The sequence below is a fragment of the Cygnus olor genome, chromosome Z, assembly GCF_009769625.2.
Source record: "Cygnus olor isolate bCygOlo1 chromosome Z, bCygOlo1.pri.v2, whole genome shotgun sequence".
In the NCBI taxonomy this organism is placed as follows: domain Eukaryota; kingdom Metazoa; phylum Chordata; class Aves; order Anseriformes; family Anatidae; genus Cygnus; species Cygnus olor.
In genome coordinates this window covers 24,378,830-24,400,882 of record NC_049198.1, presented here as the reverse complement: position 1 = coordinate 24,400,882, position 22,053 = coordinate 24,378,830, and the positions used below count along the sequence as shown (strand labels likewise).

The following is a 22,053-nucleotide window of genomic DNA, read 5'->3' as shown; positions in this document are numbered from 1 at the left end:
TTACACACTAAGTACAGTGAAGGTCAGTTCTCAGTTTATGCAGGATAAATTCAAACAGCTTCAAAGACAGTCCAGATTTTAAATCCATCTGCAATATATATGTATTTCTGTGTCAGTGCATCTGTCATCTGTGTCTCAAACAAGCAAAACTCAATAATCCTTTCTCTGGCAACAATGTGAAATAAAATTAGATTCTACTATATTTCAGAAAATGTTCTCTTCAGACCAAAAATTCAGTCAATAAGTATAAGCCGCTTACAGTGAGTGTAACTGCTAAAATGATCAAGTTCTGACAACCCCCAAACACACACACACACACTCTAGAGGGAAAGATAAAATCTATTGCTTCTTAATTGGCAAAATATTTAACCAGTCTGAACAATCACTTGAAGAGATGTTAACCCCTTGGTTCAATGTGTTTAAACATTAACTCTTTCAGTCTGCAGAAAGAATAAGTCAGTCAGTCTTAAAAAACTATTTGCAGCCTATTTCCTTTGATGTGGAAATACATAGGATAGCCACTAGCAAATGGAAACATTTACATATGAAGTAACTTTCTTAAGGCTCACTTTAATTATCAACTAGGAACCAGGTGGTCTGAACACTATTTTTCATTCTTTATCATCCAAGAAACTAATTTAAACTGATTTTCTCAATTAAAGGCTTTACAATCCTACCGAACAACATCAAAAAATCCCTGAAAAATTTACCTGCTGAAATATTTTAACTCAATTGCTGGATAAATCTCCATTTCTTGAATCGCAGAGATCACTCTTTTGGATTTTTTCAGAAGAGAATAGCCAATTTTAGAGAACAAAACCAACTTTTAAAAATGAATTTTTGACTATCTCTTTGGAAAAAAATAACCAACATATCTTAGCACAGCTCCAAGTAAACAGTCTTAAGTGAGTACCAAAGCAGAAGACATGTTACAGAAGAGACAAACTTCACCTCTAATCCTAGCATGTTTAAGAAAAACAAGACTAGTTCCCTTTTATCTATGATAAAAACCAGCCAGGGATAGCAAGCAGTACATCTTCCACTGAACTGCTCATTGTACACTCCTTTTACTGGAGCCAATGGTTTTCAGCTCCTTGAAAATAATCAGGCCTTGAATACTCAGGAATGTATCACAGCGATAAACAAAGGATACATCACATACTTCCAAAACATATTAGCAAATACAGCATAATTCAATTTTTTCTGGTGATATTTTAAGTGAACTTACCAGCCACAGCTGGTAATTAGGTATTTCAAATTAACACCATGTTGCTTATGCTGGCACTTAAAATTAGAATTCAGAGGGAGTGAGCTTCTGAAATACAAGTCAAACAAGACAACACTGCAGCAGCCTACCTGCCTGCCCCACAGGCACCAACAGCTGAGCAGTCAGCTCTTTGCTGGGCTTCAGAGTTTCTTTCAGCAGTTCCTGGCATATGCAGAACGGCACCAGAAGCCCAACACCCACCTTCATCAACACTAGTGGATAAATCCATAACTGTGCTTATATCATGGGATGGACATGGTACTTCACACTTCCTAGACTCTTTGAGCATCTTATATATATTAATATAAATTAAAAACATATTTAATATATTAAGAAAATGTATATATACACTCACACACACACGTATATCAAATATGCCTAAGTACAGTCATGTATCAGTCATCAGTCAATATCAGATCATGATAGGGACCAGAAACCATAACTCCCCACTCCCAACTGCAGACACAGACTAAAAAAAATGCACAGTATCAGGCTCCTTCAACCATTTTCTCCCCTCCTTGTCCTCCTGACTCTGTAACTCTTAGAATGAGTGGTTTATCTTCAATACAAGGGGCAGATCCTCCACATCTTCTCCCTTAGCAAGCTAGCAGTGGTGACTGGACATGGGTTCCCCAGCCCACAGTAGGACATCAATACAGGTTGCCCATTTTCCATGCAAGCTCCCCATCTACCAGCCAAAGGTAGGTGAAGGTGGCACCTCTTCAACTTGATATGCTGTGGGAGTGCAGGGCAGAGTACACCTGTGTGTCCTCAAGAGAGGATCCAGCCTTGGTAGAGATGACCACCACCCTTGAGCCAGGTGTTTCTGCTCCAGCAGGAGGCAGTACATGAGCAACACCTTCCATGGGCTAACTCTGCCAGCCCCACCATTCCCTTTGACACCTCCAGTTCTCTCATACTAACTACAAATGTTGCAGGCACTAAGCTCAGGTGACATGAATCCAGTGCCTAATTTTTCTCCTATACATGGCATTTGTACACGGAATTGCTTTGAAATTGCACCCAGCAGTTTAATGTCTAACTATAATGTTATATCAATTTCTGGTAGAATTCTAAAGCAAGCCATTCTGAAAAGAAATTTATGGAAGAAAAATGAGTCAAGTGAGAGAAAGATTCAATTTCCTTTTACATATGACTCATTTTAATTATCATCCTGCAGGCAGATCAGTTAATTGCAGGAAACAACTGATTATTCCCTCCTTTTCTTATTAGGTGAAAGTCTTTATATACTCAGACTGAAAATCTTAGCATGAACCAGGCCTTATCTGACATTTCTAGCATTTTGACTTCATTTTGCACTTTGACTCTGTTTTTAATCTATTAGTTTTTTTTTTTGCAAAATAATGGTAAGTCTACATTGCTCAGACACATCTTTCATTTGTTTTTTTAACATCTGAAATCAGTTACATCAGCTAATAAAGCATTGTACTATTTTTCTGAAGCTAAGAATCCAGATGTGTCCCTGGATTTAAATCAATATATTATAAAGGCTTATTTCACAGCATAATTCAGTACACAGGATTTTCTTCAAGGCACTACGTCTGATCAAGGTTTGTTTTTATTCTTCTGTACCATAGGGGATCTCAAGTAAAGCTAATTTGTCAGGGAAGCACAAAAAAGAATTTTAATTGCTTTCTTTTTCCCCCACCTCTTTTTGGTTAAACAGCAAATGTTATGCTGAAAAGAAAAGACTTAAATATCAAACAGAGCACTCTGCAAACGAAGGTATGCCAAAACCAGTACCTGAAATGGACGTACAATTAAATGACAACGACAACAGCTCCAGAAAGATATCTTGCCTTCTGGCCTTAAGAATTCATGTATTGCAGCTGGGAAGGGCACTTTGATTTTTACTTTTTTATTATTTTTGAAGAAATCAAATACATGTGTTGGTGTCTGAAACTGGAAATAAGACATGGCAGGTATAAATAAAGCAGTCCCTGGCTGTCACAGTATATTATCAAAGAGTACTATAACTAGAGAAATTATTTGGATTTACAGATGTTCTCCATTATATTGAGGTCTTCAAGACTTCAATTATTTCATACAAGAGAAGTCTCCAAAAAAAATGTTCAGGCTTGTGAGGGGAACAAATTCTAGACCACAGATTGCCTCCGAGGTGAGCACTAGTGGTCCACTAGGCTGGTTAAACATGATGATACTGCAGCTGTGTGTAGGTGACCATGCTGCAGCAGGGGCTACCGGAAAACAAGCTCACCAGTACAGAAAGCACACTCAGACAGGGACTGGTTATCCTGAGCTATGTGAAAGCAGCCCTGCAGCTCAGCCAATTTCAATCATCGCTATTTTATTATTGTTGTTTTTGTTAGGACTTCTTCTGTAGTTCTCAAAGTGCAACATCCTGAGGTACATCAATGTCCACCAGGACTGTATGTTGCACAGATTAGCCCAGAATCTGCCATATGAAAGCCAAGATTTTGTCACATGGCCCCTGTGGAAATACACACAGCTTCAGATATAGCTGATGTGATCTTCTGACCAGCAAGTGAAACAGATGCCTACCCTATGGAGCTAGATAAGCCTCTTATGTACTTGTACTGGGTCTGGCTGGGATGTTAACTTTCCCTGCAGCAGCCCACCAAAAATGGCTCTACTCCTTGGAGCCGACCTCTGGATACATTGTCAGAACTACACCTTCATGTCACTTCTTTTGCAATCAGCATCTTATACCAATTTGAGGACTGAGAACGGGATGTGACTGGGTTTTCTGCACGCTTCAAACACCTGGGTTGCCTCTTACAAACACTGTCCATTAAACCTGCACTGCAGTCCTTCCAGGCTTCAGAGAGAGGGGCAGAGGAAGCCAATAGATTGGTCAGGAAGATATTTTTTGTGCTCAAATTAGCAAGGAATTCGGGCGCGTCACTGGGGTTTGCTGTCTTCGAGGGCTTGCTTCCTGTTGGTGGAAGGTTTTTCTGGGCACGTCCAGAACCATCTAACAAGTGGATTGCTTTTTGTCAGACAGAAGAGAAGAAGGGCTCTGTTGCCCAAGGTAATATCTGAACTCCACTTCTCTGAATTTGCTTCAGGACCTTGCTGCCTTTATCTATGGGGCAAATCCTGAGGTCGCTGGAAATCATCTCAGTAAAATAATTCTCATTTAGAGTACTTGCCAGTCCAGTTCAGTGAGCTTAGCGTTGTTTTATCAGCAAAAAAACTACAGTAGACCTGCGTTTGCATACCTGGTCCTTTCCTGGCACCAATAAGAAAGCGTAACAGTGCTGTGCTCCCTCTCGGGACCCACCAGGAAGCCACAAGGCAAAAAAATCAGACTGGGAGAGATGATGATGACAAGCTTAGTCCAGGAGCCAACCTGACAAGCGCAGCACCTGCAAAGCTCAGACAGGAAATCCTGAAACTGTGCCTCGGCGGCTGCAAAGCCTTTTGTAACCCTGTCCTCCAGAAATAGGCAGCCTGTTTCTTCTCAGCTTCTGGCAGAGCAGACACTCCTCTTGTTAATAAAGGAAAGCATCTCCAAGGAATTCTCAACCGCTGGAGAGAAGGTGGAGGTAAAGCAGTCACTTCATTTGCACAGCTCCGTTAAAGGCATTTGGCTTTGGAATACAACATGCCCCTCTTCCGTGAGGCATTCCTTAACAAAACTAAATGCTTAACCATGACCGAGGGGCTGAAAAACTTCCTTGGTTACCAGGACCATGGAGCCAAGGCTGTGCATAAGTGAGTTCCCCACCTGCAGCAGCTTGCCCAGACCCTAAGGTCAGTGCCTGCTTCCCCTGCCCCTTCTGCAGGCTGTGCGGGCACTGTGGGCAGTCCCCCTTGAAGGGTCAGTGCCCAGGGAAGTTCCTCAAGTCTTGCCAGGGGATTCCGGGTTTCCAGAACTCCTGACCTTACTACAATTCACTTTCAGGTAGGCTCTGCCAATAGGAGGGGGAAACATCTTCTTGGTGTTGGGTCCTCAGGGCTTCAGCAGCTCTGCACTTGGACACTTTATGTTATCTTTTGCCCAGACAGGCTGTGGCGTCTCCTTCTCTGGAGATAGCCAAACCCACCTGGATGCCATCCTGTGCAGCATGCTCCAGGTGATCCTGCTGGGCAGGGGCTGGGACCAGATGATCTTCAGAGCTCCCTGCCAACCTCAGCCGTTCTGGGATTCTGTGATCTTTCTGTACTTAATTCCACAAGCAAATTATTATACACTTGCGAAAGTGCTGGTTGTTTTACACCGGGATAAATGCTTATCCTTCACTCCCAGGCCTGCCTGCCAGCCAGCAGAGCCTCTGACGCGCTGCTTCTCTGCTACGGGGTGCCTGCAGCAGGATGCAGCAGCACTGGGCAGAGGCACCGGGGGGGAGGTCAAGTGCAAGCAGCAGCACAGCCTCCAGATCCTGCTCCCCCACTTCATCATTCAAGAAGGTTGCAGCAGTCACTGGAAAAAAACTTTTTGCCCCATTTCTGCTGACCACCAACTGCTCCGGGCCCATCCTCGCTGCTGCCCAAAAAGACTCCTGCAATAGAAGCCAAGGAGAGACAGAGCTTTTCGGCTGGGTCACAGCCTGACTGTGGCCCTGACCCTGCTCAGACACGTCCCAGCCCCCACTGAAGTCCAGCCCCTACTTAGAGGATTACAGAATCACAGAATCGTCTAGGTTGGAAGAGACCTCCAAGATCACCGAGTCCAACCTCTGACCTAACACTAACAAGTCCTCCACTAAACCATATCACTAAGCTCTACATCTAAACGTCTTTTAAAGACCTCCACGGATGGTGACTCAACCACTTCCCTGGGCAGCCCATTCCAATGCCTAACAACACTTTTGGTGAAGAAGTTTTTCTTAATGCCCAACCTAAACCTCACCTGGCGCAACTTTAGCCCATTCCCCCTCATCCTGTCACCAGGCACATGGGAGAATAGACCAACACCCACCTCACTACAGCCTCCTTTAAGGTACCTGTAGAGTGCGATAAGGTCGCCCCTGAGCCTCCTCTTCTCCAGGCTGAACAATCCCAGCTCCCTCAGCCGCTCCTCGTAAGACTTGTTCTCCAGACCCCTCACCAGCTTCGTTGCCCTTCTCTGGACTCTCTCGAGCACCTCCATGTCCTTCTTGAAGCGAGGGGCCCAAAACTGAACACAGTACTCGAGGTGCGGCCTCACCAGAGCCAAGTACAGGGGGACAATCACTTCCCTAGCCCTGCTGGCCACACTGTTTCTTATGCAAGCCAGGATGCTGTTGGCCTTCTTGGCCACCTGAGCACACTGCTGGCTCATATTCAGCCGACTATCAACCAGTACTCCCAGGTCCTTCTCTGCCAGGCTGGTTTCCAACCACTCATCTCCCAGCCTGTAGCTCTGCTTGGGGTTGTTGCGCCCCAGGTGCAGGACCCGGCACTTGGCCTTGTTGAGTTTCATACAGTTGGCCTCAGCCCATCGGTCCAGCCTATCCAGATCTTCCTGCAGAGCCTTCCTACCCTTGAGCAGATCAACACAGGTACCTAACTTGGTGTCATCTGCAAACTTACCGATGTGCACTCAATCCCCTCATCCAGACCATCGATAAAGATATTAAAGAGAACTGGCCCTAGTACTGAGCCCTGGGGGATTCCACTAGTGAACGGCCTCCACCTGGATTTAACTCCAGTTAAATTTAACTGGATTACAACAGCAGGTGTGCTTCCAGCCACACGTGGTTCAGAGGAACATCTCTGCAGAGCCTTGCAAGGACAGAACCCCCCGGCAGCTCGCTGCACACAAGGGGCTCAGCAGCCACTGCACAGCGTGCTTGCGCTCCAGCCGCCTGAGCCTTGTGCATGCCACACCACCGCCAGCCTCTCCCCAGAGGGCTGCCATTCCTCCCCCTATCCCACAGATTGTGGGGAGGTGCTCCAGCTGACCCAGCCTGGGTCAAAGGTGCTAGGAGGGACTCCCCCTGCGGAGGCAAAAACGGAATGCCAAGAATGCCTTTTTCCAGAGAGAAAGCCAAAGAACATGGCAAACCGCAGCCTGCTGCACCCTGAGGGGCAAGGGAAGAGCAAACCCCGGGCTGGAACAGCTGGGAGCTGAGAGCTGCAACGTCCCTGACAGCAGTTTTGTTCAGGGGTACCCGGGGCCAGGTTGGACAACCTTGGGTGTGCCTCCCACTGCGTGCTGCAGCCAGCCTCTCTCGCCTCCAGATTGGTCACTGTTCTCTGCAATGTGCCGTGCCCTTCAGCACACTTTCCCCCTCTTTTTCCTGGGGAAGAAACCTCTGACTTACTCTTACACGTTCGGTATTTGTGGGTAGGGAGAGGAGGAGAAAATACAGGGTGCTCTGTATAGAAATGCCTTCTCTTTCTTATGGTGAGGCAGCAGGCCATCCAGGCAGTGTTCCACCATTCCCATTACAATTGCCTGCTTTATTCTAACCTGGCTCTCTGCAAGAACGCGGGCTGAAGTTCCCAATGGCCTGATGTGCTCATGCAGCAACACGGAAGCTGCTCTGCAAGCTCCGTGCATTTACTTATGGCCAAACGAAGCCAAATGCCACTTTGTCCTGGTAAGCGACCAACAAAGGTCACTGATGTCTGCCGCTGGGGCTGGGGACCCACTGCGTGGGGAACTCCGCTGGCTTCAGCAGAGCCCCCCTGCACGACGTCAGGCAGAATTCTGACCAGAATTGGACTGATTTTGGTCACACCAAGACTAGAGGTCAGACTGATCTTAACGATGTCCTTCAGAGTTTCCTTTAGGAGTATCCTTTCTGTTAAGGGAAGTGTCCCTGCAAATGATGTATAAAATTGACACCACTTCAGCTGCTTTCATTTTTAGTAGAGTTTTGGGATTTCTTAGTTTTTCCTTAACTTTACTCTTTAGCTGAAATAAAGTTCATTTCAAAGCAATTGCTGCTACAGCTACTCGATTCCCCTCCCCAGAATCACAGCCCGGGGCTTTGGGCTTTTCAATGTTTATTATTCACTTAGTTCTTCCTTCGTGCTTCCATGGTGGGCAGGAACAGACGTGTCCCCCTGCATGGCGATGGGGGGCAGCCGGGGGCTCCTCTCTGCTTGCCTCTCCTCTTCCAGCCGCACGCACAGGCAGCGATGGGACCGAACCAGGGCACGCTCCTGGCCTCTCCCCCTCAGCGGGAGCTCTCAGAGCTCTGCAGGGCAGGCAGCACAGCCCCACGCGGACCCCAGCACGCTCCCACAGCCTGCTGGCATGGCCCTGCAGCCCTGCACACACACCTGGGCACCTTTTCCACCACCCGGCCCAGGCCTGGGCTCCACATCACCTGCTGCCACCCCCCAGTGATGCACTGCCCATGTCACAGCAGGCAGGGTGTGCCCCCTGTCACAAGGGGCGGGGACTGCCTTGGCCCCGGAACGCTGGCCCCAACGGCCACGCAGGCCTGAGATGGCTGCCCGTGCTGACAGGGAGGCTGCTCAGCTGCCTGCTCCTGCTGCTCCAGCCTCAGCTCTGGACACACACTCAGCCAGAGGAACTCAGCTCGTCTCTCCTCTCTCCCCAGGCCCTCACCTCAAACGGCTTTCAGCACCCTAAAGGAACTGACCGAACCAAACCACGGCACACTCCTGGCCACTCCTTTCCAGCACTGTGCCAGACAATAGTCCACGCTCTACAGGACAGGTAACATCACCATAACCCACACCCTACCATGACCTCATAGCAAGCAGCCAGGTGACACGCTCGGGCCAGGACAACAGTGACAGCTCCATCAGGATGACGGGACATGGACAGCCTCGGTGAGACGTTAGAGACTCTTGGGCAGAGAGGCAGGGGCTGCCCGTGGTCACAGGGGGATGCTGCTCCGTTTGGTGCTTCTTCTCTTTCAGTCAGAAACATACAGCGATGGGACAAGACCATGGCACGCTCCTGGCCTCTCTGCCCTTGACCACTCAGCTGGAAGGAAGAGCTGCCAACGCTCTACAGGACAGGTAAGATCGCCCCAACCCACACCCACCACGGTTCACAGCAAGCAGCCAGGTGACACGATCGGACCAGGACAACAGTGACCACTCCATCAGGACGACGGGACACGGACAGCCTCGGTGAGACATTAGAGACTCTTGGGCAGAGAGGCAGGGGCTGCCCGTGGTCACAGGGGGATGCTGCTCCGTTTGGTGCTTCTTCTCTTTCAGTCAGAAACATACAGCGATGGGACAAGACCATGGCACGCTCCTGGCCTCTCTGCCCTTGAGAATTCAGCTGGAAGGAAGAGCTGCCAACGCTCTACAGGATAAGTGATCCCCAACCCATGCCCCACCACAGTCTCTCAGCATGCCAGAAGGTGACATGGTTGGGCTATGAGGGGCATTTCCTGGCCCTCAGGGAGACGTGAGATGGACAGCCTTGGAGTGAAGCTGGGAGAGCCTCACGCAGGGAGGAAGGAATGGCTTCCAGTGTTGGCAGGGGGTGGCTGCTCTGTTTGTTGCCTCCTTTATTACAGCTGGACTCACTGACAGTGAGGGAACGATGCCATGGCACACTCCTGGCCTCTCTCCCCTTGAGAAGTCAGCTGGAAAAGGTGTCAACGCTCTCCAGGACAGGTAAGATAGTACCAACCCACACCCCTCCACGGTCTCATAGCAAGCAGGACAGTGACATGCTCGGGCCAGGACGGCAGTGACCGCTCCATCAGGACGACGGGACACGGATAGCCTCGGTGAGATGCTAGAGACTCTTGGGCAGAGAGGCAGGGGCCGCCCGTGGTCACAGGGGGATGCTGCTCCGTTTGGTGCTTCTTCTCTTTCGGCCAGAATCACACAGCGATGGGACCAGGCCACGGCACAATCCTGGCCTCACTGCTCTTGACCACTCAGCTGGAAGGAAGAGCTGCCAATGCTCTACAGGACAGGTAAGATCACCCCAACCCACACCCACCACGGTTCACAGCAAGCAGCCAGGTGACACGATCGGACCAGGACGACAGTGACCACTCCATCAGGACGACGGGACACGGACAGCCTCGGTGAGACGTTAGAGACTCTTGGGCAGAGAGGCAGGGGCTGCCCGTGGTCACAGGGGGATGCTGCTCCGTTTGGTGCTTCTTCTCTTTCAGCCAGAATCACACAGCGATGGGACCAGGCCACGGCACAATCCTGGCCTCACTGCTCTTGACCACTCAGCTGGAAGGAAGAGCTGCCAACGCTCTACAGGACAGGTAAGATCGCCCCAACCCACACCCACCACGGTTCACAGCAAGCAGCCAGGTGACACGATCGGACCAGGACGACAGTGACCACTCCATCAGGACGACGGGACACGGACAGCCTCGGTGAGACGTTAGAGACTCTTGGGCAGAGAGGCAGGGGCTGCCCGTGGTCACAGGGGGATGCTGCTCCGTTTGGTGCTTCTTCTCTTTCAGTCAGAAACATACAGCGATGGGACAAGACCTTGGCACGCTCCTGGCCTCTCTGCCCTTGAGAATTCAGCTGGAAGGAAGAGCTGCCAACGCTCTACAGGATAAGTGATCCCCAACCCATGCCCCACCACAGTCTCTCAGCATGCCAGAAGGTGACATGGTTGGGCTATGAGGGGCATTTCCTGGCCCTCAGGGAGACGTGAGATGAACAGCCTTGGAGTGAAGCTGGGAGAGCATCACGCAGGGAGGAAGGAATGGCTTCCAGTGTTGGCAGGGGGTGGCTGCTCTGTTTGTTGCCTCCTTTATTACAGCTGGACTCACTGACAGTGAGGGAACGATGCCATGGCACACTCCTGGCCTCTCTCCCCTTGAGAAGTCAGCTGGAAAAGGTGTCAACGCTCTCCAGGACAGGTAAGATAGTACCAACCCACACCCCTCCACGGTCTCATAGCAAGCAGGACAGTGACATGCTCGGGCCAGGACGGCAGTGACCGCTCCATCAGGACGACGGGACACGGATAGCCTCGGTGAGATGCTAGAGACTCTTGGGCAGAGAGGCAGGGGCCGCCCGTGGTCACAGGGGGATGCTGCTCCGTTTGGTGCTTCTTCTCTTTCAGCCAGAATCACACAGCGATGGGACCAGGCCACGGCACAATCCTGGCCTCACTGCTCTTGACCACTCAGCTGGAAGGAAGAGCTGCCAACGCTCTACAGGACAGGTAAGATCGCCCCAACCCACACCCACCACGGTTCACAGCAAGCAGCCAGGTGACACGATCGGACCAGGACGACAGTGACCACTCCATCAGGACGACGGGACACGGACAGCCTCGGTGAGACGTTAGAGACTCTTGGGCAGAGAGGCAGGGGCTGCCCGTGGTCACAGGGGGATGCTGCTCCGTTTGGTGCTTCTTCTCTTTCAGTCAGAAACATACAGCGATGGGACAAGACCTTGGCACGCTCCTGGCCTCTCTGCCCTTGAGAATTCAGCTGGAAGGAAGAGCTGCCAACGCTCTACAGGATAAGTGATCCCCAACCCATGCCCCACCACAGTCTCTCAGCATGCCAGAAGGTGACATGGTTGGGCTATGAGGGGCATTTCCTGGCCCTCAGGGAGACGTGAGATGAACAGCCTTGGAGTGAAGCTGGGAGAGCATCACGCAGGGAGGAAGGAATGGCTTCCAGTGTTGGCAGGGGGTGGCTGCTCTGTTTGTTGCCTCCTTTATTACAGCTGGACTCACTGACAGTGAGGGAACGATGCCATGGCACACTCCTGGCCTCTCTCCCCTTGAGAAGTCAGCTGGAAAAGGTGTCAACGCTCTCCAGGACAGGTAAGATAGTACCAACCCACACCCCTCCACGGTCTCATAGCAAGCAGGACAGTGACATGCTCGGGCCAGGACGGCAGTGACCGCTCCATCAGGACGACGGGACACGGATAGCCTCGGTGAGATGCTAGAGACTCTTGGGCAGAGAGGCAGGGGCCGCCCGTGGTCACAGGGGGATGCTGCTCCGTTTGGTGCTTCTTCTCTTTCAGTCAGAAACATACAGCGATGGGACAAGACCATGGCACGCTCCTGGCCTCTCTGCCCTTGAGAATTCAGCTGGAAGGAAGAGCTGCCAACGCTCTACAGGACAGATAAGCGATCCCTAACCCATACCCCACCACAGTCTCACAGCATGCCAGATGACATGGTTGGGCTATGAGGGGCATTTCCTGGCCCTCAGGGAGACGTGAGATGGACAGCCTTGGAGTGAGGCTGGGAGAGCCTTGCTCAGGGAGGAAGGGATGGCTTTCAGTGTTGGCAGGGGGTGGCTGCTCTGTTTGTCACCTCCTCTATTACAGCTGGACTCACTGACAGTGAGGGAATGAAGCATGGCACACTCCTGGCCTCTCTCTTCCAGCACTCTGACGAAGAATTCACCACGCTCTCCAGGACAGATAAGATCACCCCAATCCATTCCCCTCCCCGGTCTCACTGCCTGCGGGAAGGTGATGGGCTTGGCCCAACACGGCTGACTCCTGGCTGTCAGGGAGACACAGGAAGGATGGCCTTGCTGTCAGGCTGGGAGTGCCTCATGCAGGGAGGCTGGGACTGCTCCTGGTCATGGGCTGGGGCTGCTCTTTTTGATCATTTTCCTTTCTCACCTCATCACAGAGCCCCGAGCACACCAAGGTCTGCCACTCTCCCTTCCCTCCTCTGCCCAATCCCTCTACGGCCACTGACCTGAAAGCTGGTGCAGCTTTCTACAACCACAGCCACCGAAGGAGCAGGAAGCACACAAGGACCCCGTCTCTACCCTACTGTGGTCCTACAAGCACAACAACGGGCCCTGCAGCTATGGACAAAGAGAGCTTGGCATGCCTCCACACCACCCCACCCCATCCCATCCCACGTCTCTCTCTAATGTTGCTCAAATAAAGGTTCTGATTCACAACCTCATCGGCTGCTTTTTCCTGCCCTTCCTGGGGAAACCTTGGGGGGCTTTGCCTTTTGCAGAAGGAGCGAGTGCACCAGCCTCCTCTTCTTCAGACGCTGGCATCGAGAGAATTTCAAAGCAGATTAAGTGTCCTAATCTAAGACCGGTGTCTGCAGGCACGGGTCTGGAAACCAGTTTGCTCCCTCTTTCACCAAGGGACCACATGTGTACAAGCAAGGAACAACATTTAACACAAAAACCTCATCTGCTCTGATGGAACTGCTTGCGGGAATTCCCCTTCCTGACATGCGCTCCGCACCCAACGTGCAGCCGCTGGGGGGGCTGCCCCGCTGCTGGAAATCAAAGAGAACCATGCTTTCTACCTGGGAAATCAAGCGCCTCTCATAGCTTTGCTGCACATTTCTCACATGCACCAGCCTTGCCAGGGCTGGCCATCACAGCTCACTTTAGGCCAACTTCTTCCTAGTCAGCTTGGCTACCTCCTGGTTACAAACCTGACTGACAGAAACAAACTAGGACTGATTAAAAACAAAAGCCCAGGGGACGGCGCTACTTTTGCACACTCACGCTCCCGACTCTTGTAGGAGATGCATCCAGAAATGCCCCATGCACTGAAACACAGACCTGCGCTGGGAGGGAACCCGCAGCTGCAGGCACTCAGAGTCAGGGGCCTGTTGGAAGGCCGAAAGGGAAAGGTTGAGGAGATTGGGAAGTTTTGCGTCAACCTCAGCATGGGGAGAAATGGCTCCTCAGCATGCAGAGTGCTCCCAGTTTCCCCACAGCTTTTCAGAGAGGGAGAAAACAGTGTTCCAGCCCCAAACACACTGACAACCACAAATGGCACCTAACAACTAAACTGTGTCCGCCTCTAGTGGACACCGGCACATTATGTACCTGAATGCCATCAGGCTACCAAGGGACAGAACTCATCTGTACCTCTGGAGTGACAGGGGGATCCCAAAAGCTAACTGTATTGGAAGCTGAAGTGAGTCTAACTGGGAATCAGTGGCAAAAGCATCCCGTTGTGACTGGCCTGGAGGGTCCATGCATCCTTGGCATAGACTACCTTAAGAGAGGGTACTTCAAGGATCAAAAAGGGTACCGGTGGGCTTTTGGCATAGCTGCTTTGAGCACAGAGAAGATTAGGCAGCTGTCTACCCTGCCTGGCCTTTCAGAAGACCCTTCCATTGTAGGATTGCTGAAGGCTGAAGAACAGCAGGTACCAATCGCTACCACAATGGTGCACCGACGGCAATATCGCACCAACCGAGACTCCCTGATCCCCATCCATGAGTTGGTTCATCGGCTGGAGAGCCAAGGAGTGATCAGCAAGACTCGCTCACCCTTTAATAGTCCTATATGGCCAGTGCGAAAGTCTAATGGAGAGCGGAGGCTAACAGTGGACTATCACGGCCTGAATGAAGTCAGGCCACCGCTGAGTGCTGCAGTGCCGGACATGCTAGAACTTCAGTACGAACCAGAGTCAAAGGCAGCCAAGTGGTATGCCACAACTGATATTGCTAACGCATTTTTCTCCGTCCCTTTGGCAGCAGCATGCAGACCACAGTTTGCTTTCACTTGGAGGGGCAATATGCCAATACACCTGGAATCGACTGCCCCAGGGGCGGAAACACAGCCCTACCATTTGCCATGGACTGATCCAGTCTGCACTGGAGCAAGGGGGAGCTCCTGAACACCTACAGTACATTGATGACATCCTCGTGTGGGGCAACACAGCAGAAGAAATTTTTGAGAAAGGGAAGAAAGCAATCCAAATTCTCCTGAAAACTGGTTTTGCCATTAAACAGAGTAAGGTCAAGGGACCTGCACAGGAAATCCATTTCTTGGGGGTAAAATGGCAGGATGCACGTCGCCACATTCTGATGGATGTGATCAACAAAATAACCAGAATGTCTCCGCCAACTAGCAAAAAAGAAACACAAGCTTTCCTAGGCCTTGTGGGATTCTGGAGAATGCATGTTCCAGGCTACAGTCAGCCTGTGAGTCTTCTATATCGAGTGACTCGAAAGAGAAACTATTTTGAGTGGGGCCCCAAGCAACAACAGGCCTTTGAACAAATCAAACAAGAAATAGCTCGTGCAGTAGCCCTTGGGCCTGTCCGTACCGGACCAGCTGTGCAAAACATACTTTACACTGCAGCTGGGGAGCATGGTCTCACCTGGAGCCTCTGGCAGAAAACCCCAGAAGAAACTCGAGGTCGACCTCTGGGTTTCTGGAGCCGGGGCTATCAAGGATCAGAAGCCAATTACACCCCAACTGAAAAAGAGATACGGCATATGAGGGTGTTCAAGCTGCTTCAGAAGTTGTGGGTACAGAAGCACAGCTCTTCTTGGCCCCACGGCTACCTGTGTTACATTGGATGTTCAAAGGGAAAATTCCCACTACACACCATGTGACTGACGCTACATGGAGTAAGTGGATAGCGTTAATTACACAGCGGGCTCGAATGGGAAAACCTAATCGCCCAGGAATCCTGGAAGAGATCATGGACTGGCCGGAAGGCAGAGATTTCGCAGTGCTGACAGAAGAGGTAACCCATGCTGAAGAGGCACCACCATGTAATGAGTTGCCAGAAGACAGAAAGCAGTATGTGTTGTTCACTGACAGATCCTGCCGTGTGGTAGGGAGCCATCAGAAATGGAAAGCTGCTGTGTGGAGTCCCACACAACAAGTTGTGGAGGCCATGGAAGGGGAAGGCAAGCCGAGTCAGTATGTAGAAATAAAAGCCATACAACTAGCCCTAGAGATTGCCAAAACAGAAAAATGGCCAGTACTGTATCTCTACACTGACTCATGGATGGTGACAAATGCTCTGTGGGGGTGGCTGCAGCAATGGAAACAGAGCAACTGGCAGTGCAGAGGTAAACCTATCTGGGCTGCTACCCTGTGGCAAGATATTGCTGCCCGGGTAGAAAACCTGGATGTAAAAGTACGTCATGTGGATGCCCACATGCCCAAGAGTCGCACTACTGAAGAACATCAGAAAAACGAAGAGGTGGATCGAGCTTCAAAAATTGAAGTGGCTCAGGTGGATCTAGACTGGGGACGTAAGGGTGAGCTGTTTGTAGCTCGATGGGCCCATGAAACATCAGGACATCTGGGGAGGGATGCCACATACAGATGGGCTCGTGATCAAGGGGTGGACCTGACCATTGAGGCCATCACACAGGTTACCCATCAGTGTGAGACCTGTGCTGCAATCAAGAGAGCCATGAAGGTAAAATCTCCCTGGAATAGGGGAGGTGGCTAGGATTTCAATATGATGAGCAAATGAGGCCTGGCAAATTGACTATATCGGACCACTCCCACAAACCCGCCAAGGCAAACGGTACATACTCACCATGGCAGAAGCAACTACTGGGTGGCTGGAAACACACCCCGTAAACCATGCCACGGCCCAAAACACTATCTTGGGCCTAGAAAGGCAAGTGCTGTGGCATCATGGTACACCAGAGAGAATTGAGTCTGACAATGGGAGTCATTTCCGAAACAATCTTGTCACCTCCTGGGCCAAGAGGCATGGTATTGAGTGGGTGTATCACATCCCTTAACACCCACAAGCCTCTGGGAAGGTTGAGAGGTACAATGGACTGTTTAAAACTATGTTACTAGCATTGGGTACTGGGACATGGAAACAATGGGACATAAATCTACCAGAAGCCACTTGGCTAGTTAACAACAGAGGGTCTGACAGCAGTCCTGGTTCTGCTGAAACAAAACCCCTATACACAGTGAAAGGAGCTAAAGTCCCCATAGTGCATGTAGGGAAGTGGATGGGGAAGGCGGTGTGGGTTGCTCCTGCCTCGGGAAAAGGCAAACCCACTTGTGGGACTGTCTTCGCCCAAGGACCAGGGTATACCTGTTGGGTCATGCAAAAGAATGGGGATAGCAGGTGCATGCCTCAAGGAGATTTACCCTTGGGAGAAAACTAATCTGTAATCTAAGTTATATGTTGTAGGAAGACACTGCAGGATCAACAATGGGTCAGCTTTGCAAGGAACCGGGCAAGTGCAACAAGGACTTGAGCTAAGCTGGTGCTGGCGTCCAGACATCCAACTCCGCCTGCCCTGAGTGACCACTTTGGCAGATGAAGACTAAATCATCAACAGTTTTAAGAACATTTTTTGAGAAAGACCTATAGAATGAAAAGATTATTAATCTTTTTAACATATTAATCTAAACTTATTAATCTGTTAAAGGACAAGGAACAATGGTGATGAGAATACTTATATGCTAAAGTATGGGGGGCCTGCGAGTGACACAAATGTTATGAAATAAGGGGTGGAGGTTGTTCTGGGTCTGGCTGGGATGTTAACTTTCCCTGCAGCAGCCCATACAGTGCTGTGCTCTGCACTTGTAGCTAGAACAGCAGGGGTATCACACCAGTGTTGTGTCTGCTGTTGAGCAGTGCTGGCACTGCATCAGGACTCTCTCTAACCCTTCAAGGGGGTGGGTAAAAACTGAGAAAGGAACATCACCAGGGCAGCGGACCTAAACCAACCAAACAGATATTCCATACCATATGATGTCGCATTCAGCAATAAAAGGTGGGAAAAGGAAGAAGAGGGGAGGGGTGGGCTCTCGTTGTGAAAACATCTGTCCTCCCGAACAAAGGCTATGTGCGTTGAGGCCCTGTTTCAAGGACGTGGTCAAGCATTGCTCATTGGTGGGAATTATTTCTGCACTTCCACACAGTCTTTACTTGTTGTTGTTTTTTCTCCCTTTTTCCCTTAAGTTAAATTGTTTAATTAATAATATTTTTTCCTTAATAATTATTTTTTCCTTTAATTAAATTATCCTTATCTCAAACCGTGAGTTGTTTCTTTCCTTTTCTTCTTCCCCTCCTCTTCTGAGGAGAGGGAATGAGAGAGTAATTGTGGTGGAGTTCAACCGCCTAGCAAAGTAAAACCACCACAGTACCTCAAGCCACATGACTTCCTGAAACCTTCTTCCTTCAACTTCTGTGTTGAATTACAGTCCATTTTTCGGGGGGGGTGGGGGGTGGAGTTGTAACCTTAATTCAGATCTTGATTCTTGACACCCTAAACCAAATAAATACACTACAGGGCACATTATTCAGTCTTCTATAGATTTTTTCTGGCTCTTCTCTGTTCACCATCAATATCTTCTTTGATTTGTGGGCAATAGCAGGGTATTCCAGTAGCAGTTGTAACAGTACCAAATAAATGATATAATCTCTATATTATCTACTCTTACTCAGAACACATTTTTTTTTTTTTTTATATCTAGGGATCACATTAGTCCTTTCTGGGCATACTGCTCTGTTGAGAGCTCGTGTTTAGCTCGTTATCCTGTGACCCTCCATTTGGAGGTGCCACATTTCACACATACCATGTGAGAGTTACCTGTATTCTTGTTTCCTTTCTCTACAACTTTGACTTGAGAATTGTCATTAGCTGAACGCAGCTTGCCAATCTACCCACATCACTGTCATTTTCTGTTATTTTTCATGCCAGTGGAAAGTCATTCCTTACCCTGCCATCACTGGTGATTTTTAAATTCACATGGAAAGCTCTGTGTTGCAGCTCAAATAAGAATTAATTTGGAAGTGTCCTAATGCCTCCCTTTGCCCAGAAAGCCAGGCTACCTGACCATGGGATCCCTTCAGGCCTCATAAGCTCTGGTTCTGTGACTCTTCAAGGTCTGATATGGGTAATGCAATGTTTTGGTTTATGTCACCAATAAAAAGATCAGTGAATAGCCCAGCAGCTTATCCGGAAACCCAACCAAACAATGTCAACACCATATTTACAGTTACACTGGGCACCGGTCATTTAGCCAGGTCAAAGCTCATTCTTTGATTTTGCTTTCTTCTACTTTGTGAACAAAAATGTGTGTTGAAAGGTTAAATACTTGACCTAAGTCTATTACATCTTTATCTGTCACTTGAACTTGTTGCGTCATGTAAAAACATTACCAGCTTAATTCGATCAGACAAACTTTCCACAACCCCATAATAATTATTAACACTCCTCTCAGCACCTGTTAATTCAATCCCATCACAGTCAGACAGCATGATGTCCTACCTTAAAGTTGCCTACTGCAGCCTGATGCAGAGAGTCAGGCTGAAGCTGCCGGCAACGGGAGAGGAGCCACTGATGGTTTCTGGTCTACCCCTGCCCACCAAGATCAGCGTGCTCTTACCTCCTCAGGCAGCAAAAGCAATCCGACCGCTCACAGCTGGCAGCACAGTCCACCCACCCTGTTCGTACATCCAGCTGGCTTCCTAGCCTCTCTTCCCTAGCAGCCCACAAAGAAAACATACAGATCCAGCCCACAAGTCTGTTGTACAACATTAAGTCATCCCATGTAATCTAATAAAATAAGAGACATAGCACTGATGTCATCTTCTAGTCTCTGAAACGTTGCCAGAAGTAAACAAAAAAAATGGAGGAAGAGGGGGTGAAGAAGGGGATGAAAGTTACATTAACAAAGCAGGGAACTTGATGCTCAGCTTTTCCAAATTTTCTGGATGCACTTTTTTGGCCCGGGGGATTTTAAAGGATGCTGTTTAATGGCTGACGTTACTGGACTGGAATCTGTTTTGTTATAAACCTGTGAAAAGAGCTACGCTGCCTCTTCCAAATACTGAACAACTCTGTCTAATAGAATCCTTGCTGGTTTTGCACTCTCATTTACAGTTGCACCATTTTTATCTAGTAACTCCACAACTGTAAAGCTGCAGTTTGATTTGTTCCTGATACAGTAAACTCAGCTTCCACAGACCTTAATCCAGGGATCAGGACAATTACACCCATGGGGCAGACTCTTGGTTTAAACAAGATTTGCAGCTGGCTCCCCTTTGTATAGACAGTGATCTATCACAACAAGCTAAAATGTATAGTTCTGATTACCCTTTTCCAACAGTTTGAGTGCAACCCTGTATAGAGCACTTCTTTACACAATACAACGATAAATTATCAACAGCCAGTGCCCAAAGACTCAAGTCACCTGTGAGGTGAAACACGATGAGACTGAGTTCTGAGAACACTGATTATTATCCAATCCTAAGAAACTCAAATACAAAGGATAAATGTGGAGAAATAATATTTTTTTAAAAAAAAGGTGATTTTTCTATGTTTGAAGCCTACTACAGATATTTGGCTGTCTTATGTGGGCACGCAGAATTTGGTGGGTGGCACTAGGAAGCATTAGGAGTTGTGTGTCATGGTGGGCAAAGAGATACTCTGCAAATATCTGAAAACTGTAAATCTGTTAAATAGCTGCATTCAACAGCTGGGGAGCAGACTTCAGGATCCAGAGGCCCTCTGGCAATTCTGTACTCTTTAATAATTCACAAAGAAAGTGCCTGGACGTTCCTCCAGAGTTTCATGGCAACTGAAAGTGGGCATGGTGCAGTTACTGCTGAAAAAGAGCTGTAGCAGTGACTACATCAGCTACGCTGGTTTGGTTTTTTAACATTCCAGTTTCCATTTTGAATTTCTGCACATGCAGAACTAATTTATTCTCATATACATGATCATAAGTATATCTACTATATATAATTTTGATGGCTGGAAACCATACATATCAATTCATTTCCTCTTACCGTGCATAATACCTATATAACCTTAAGTCAAATCTCCACCTGCACTGAAACACGATCACTGCCAAATTGGTATTCTGCCTTTCAACACTTACGAAGAATACTTTTCTTTCCGTTTAGATCAAAAGATCCATATAAACTCAAAATACAAGTATTCCCTAGCTAAAGGCTGTCAGCAGCTATTCCTAGATTTACTAAAACTTTCAGCATAAACTCCCTTAGAATTGATACTGATATTTTACCATCAAGTTAGTAAGCAGAGTTTTACAAAGTAATGGAAAACTACATTTCTTAGGTGTCAGTCACCTATCGAGATAACTTCAGAAAGACCCCAAGCTCTCATCAACATGAACTCAATAGTGCATAATGACCTTAAAAAGAAAAGCTCTACACTAAATTAACCCATAATCATTCCTGAAGAGAAAGAATTAGATGCAATGCTCAAGGCATTATCTAACAAACTCATCTTCCCCCCAAAATGGAACTGTTTCCCCTCATTTTCACAACTACAGCTCTTCTGAAAGTACCTGCACGTTTATCACAAACAACTCATGATGTAAGTATTACTTAGACTTACCCTATTTTAAGGATTGGAGTTTTTTTATCCTGTATTTTAATATATGTATAGACATATATATACACACACATATATATTGAATTAGACTTCTGTAAGTAACTGAAATATTATTTTTCAATTCAGTTTTACAGAGGAAAATTCCTATTCACCAAGTACTCAGAAAACCTAACCTCAGCTAAGTCAATATGATCAGTTCCAGCCTCTTCTAAGCAAAATCAAACATTTCCCAAGCTGTGTCTAGTTTCAGCCTCTGAAGAGTTGAAAGGCATGGTAACTCTGCAAAAATGGAAGAGATTTAAAGCAATGACAAAAGAAGAACATTAGGTTTCCCTCGGCTATTCTGAGATTAAAAGCAAACCAGCATGCACAACATGACTCTTCACTGGAGTATAGAAGTGGCCATTAAATGATTGGAGGCTTTTACACACTGATCATTTGATACCACACAATGAGCTCCCTGCACTGTATCTCCTCTCCAAAGCTGCTGACATGCAGTCTCAGAACTTTGTTTTTTTGTAGAAGTCAGACGACAAATAAAAAAAGTCTACCTAATCAAATCATTCATGCATTAAGAAAGCCTCATAAGTCAGCAATGAGATGAAAGGATAGCTGTAAAAATGGCTAAGCTATCTTTGCCTTTAAGGACTAATTTTGTGCATTATTAGACAGTGTTAATCTTTTTAAAAGATTAACTGTAAATGCACTAACTTAAAAGCAGACAGTCACAGAAAACTGTCGAAAATTGTGAAGTCTGAAAGTGCCTCATATCTTTAAAAGTAGCATTTATCACAGACAATTAATTTAATAAACCACACTTCAT

At 48.1% G+C, this 22,053-nt stretch overlaps 1 protein-coding gene and 1 long non-coding RNA gene across 3 annotated transcripts in view; one reads left to right on the top strand and one right to left on the bottom strand.

Annotated features, from left to right (window-relative positions):
- LHFPL2 (LHFPL tetraspan subfamily member 2) overlaps positions 1-22,053 on the bottom strand; it is a 140,367-nt gene that overhangs the window by 100,300 nt on the left and 18,014 nt on the right. The gene's annotated exons all lie outside the window — the stretch shown is intronic.
- Positions 7,782-12,466, top strand: LOC121062042. The gene is made up of 5 exons (XR_005815381.1): positions 7,782-7,800; positions 8,773-9,199; positions 9,712-10,731; positions 10,938-11,651; positions 11,858-12,466. It is a non-coding gene; the product is annotated as an uncharacterized LOC121062042 (long non-coding RNA).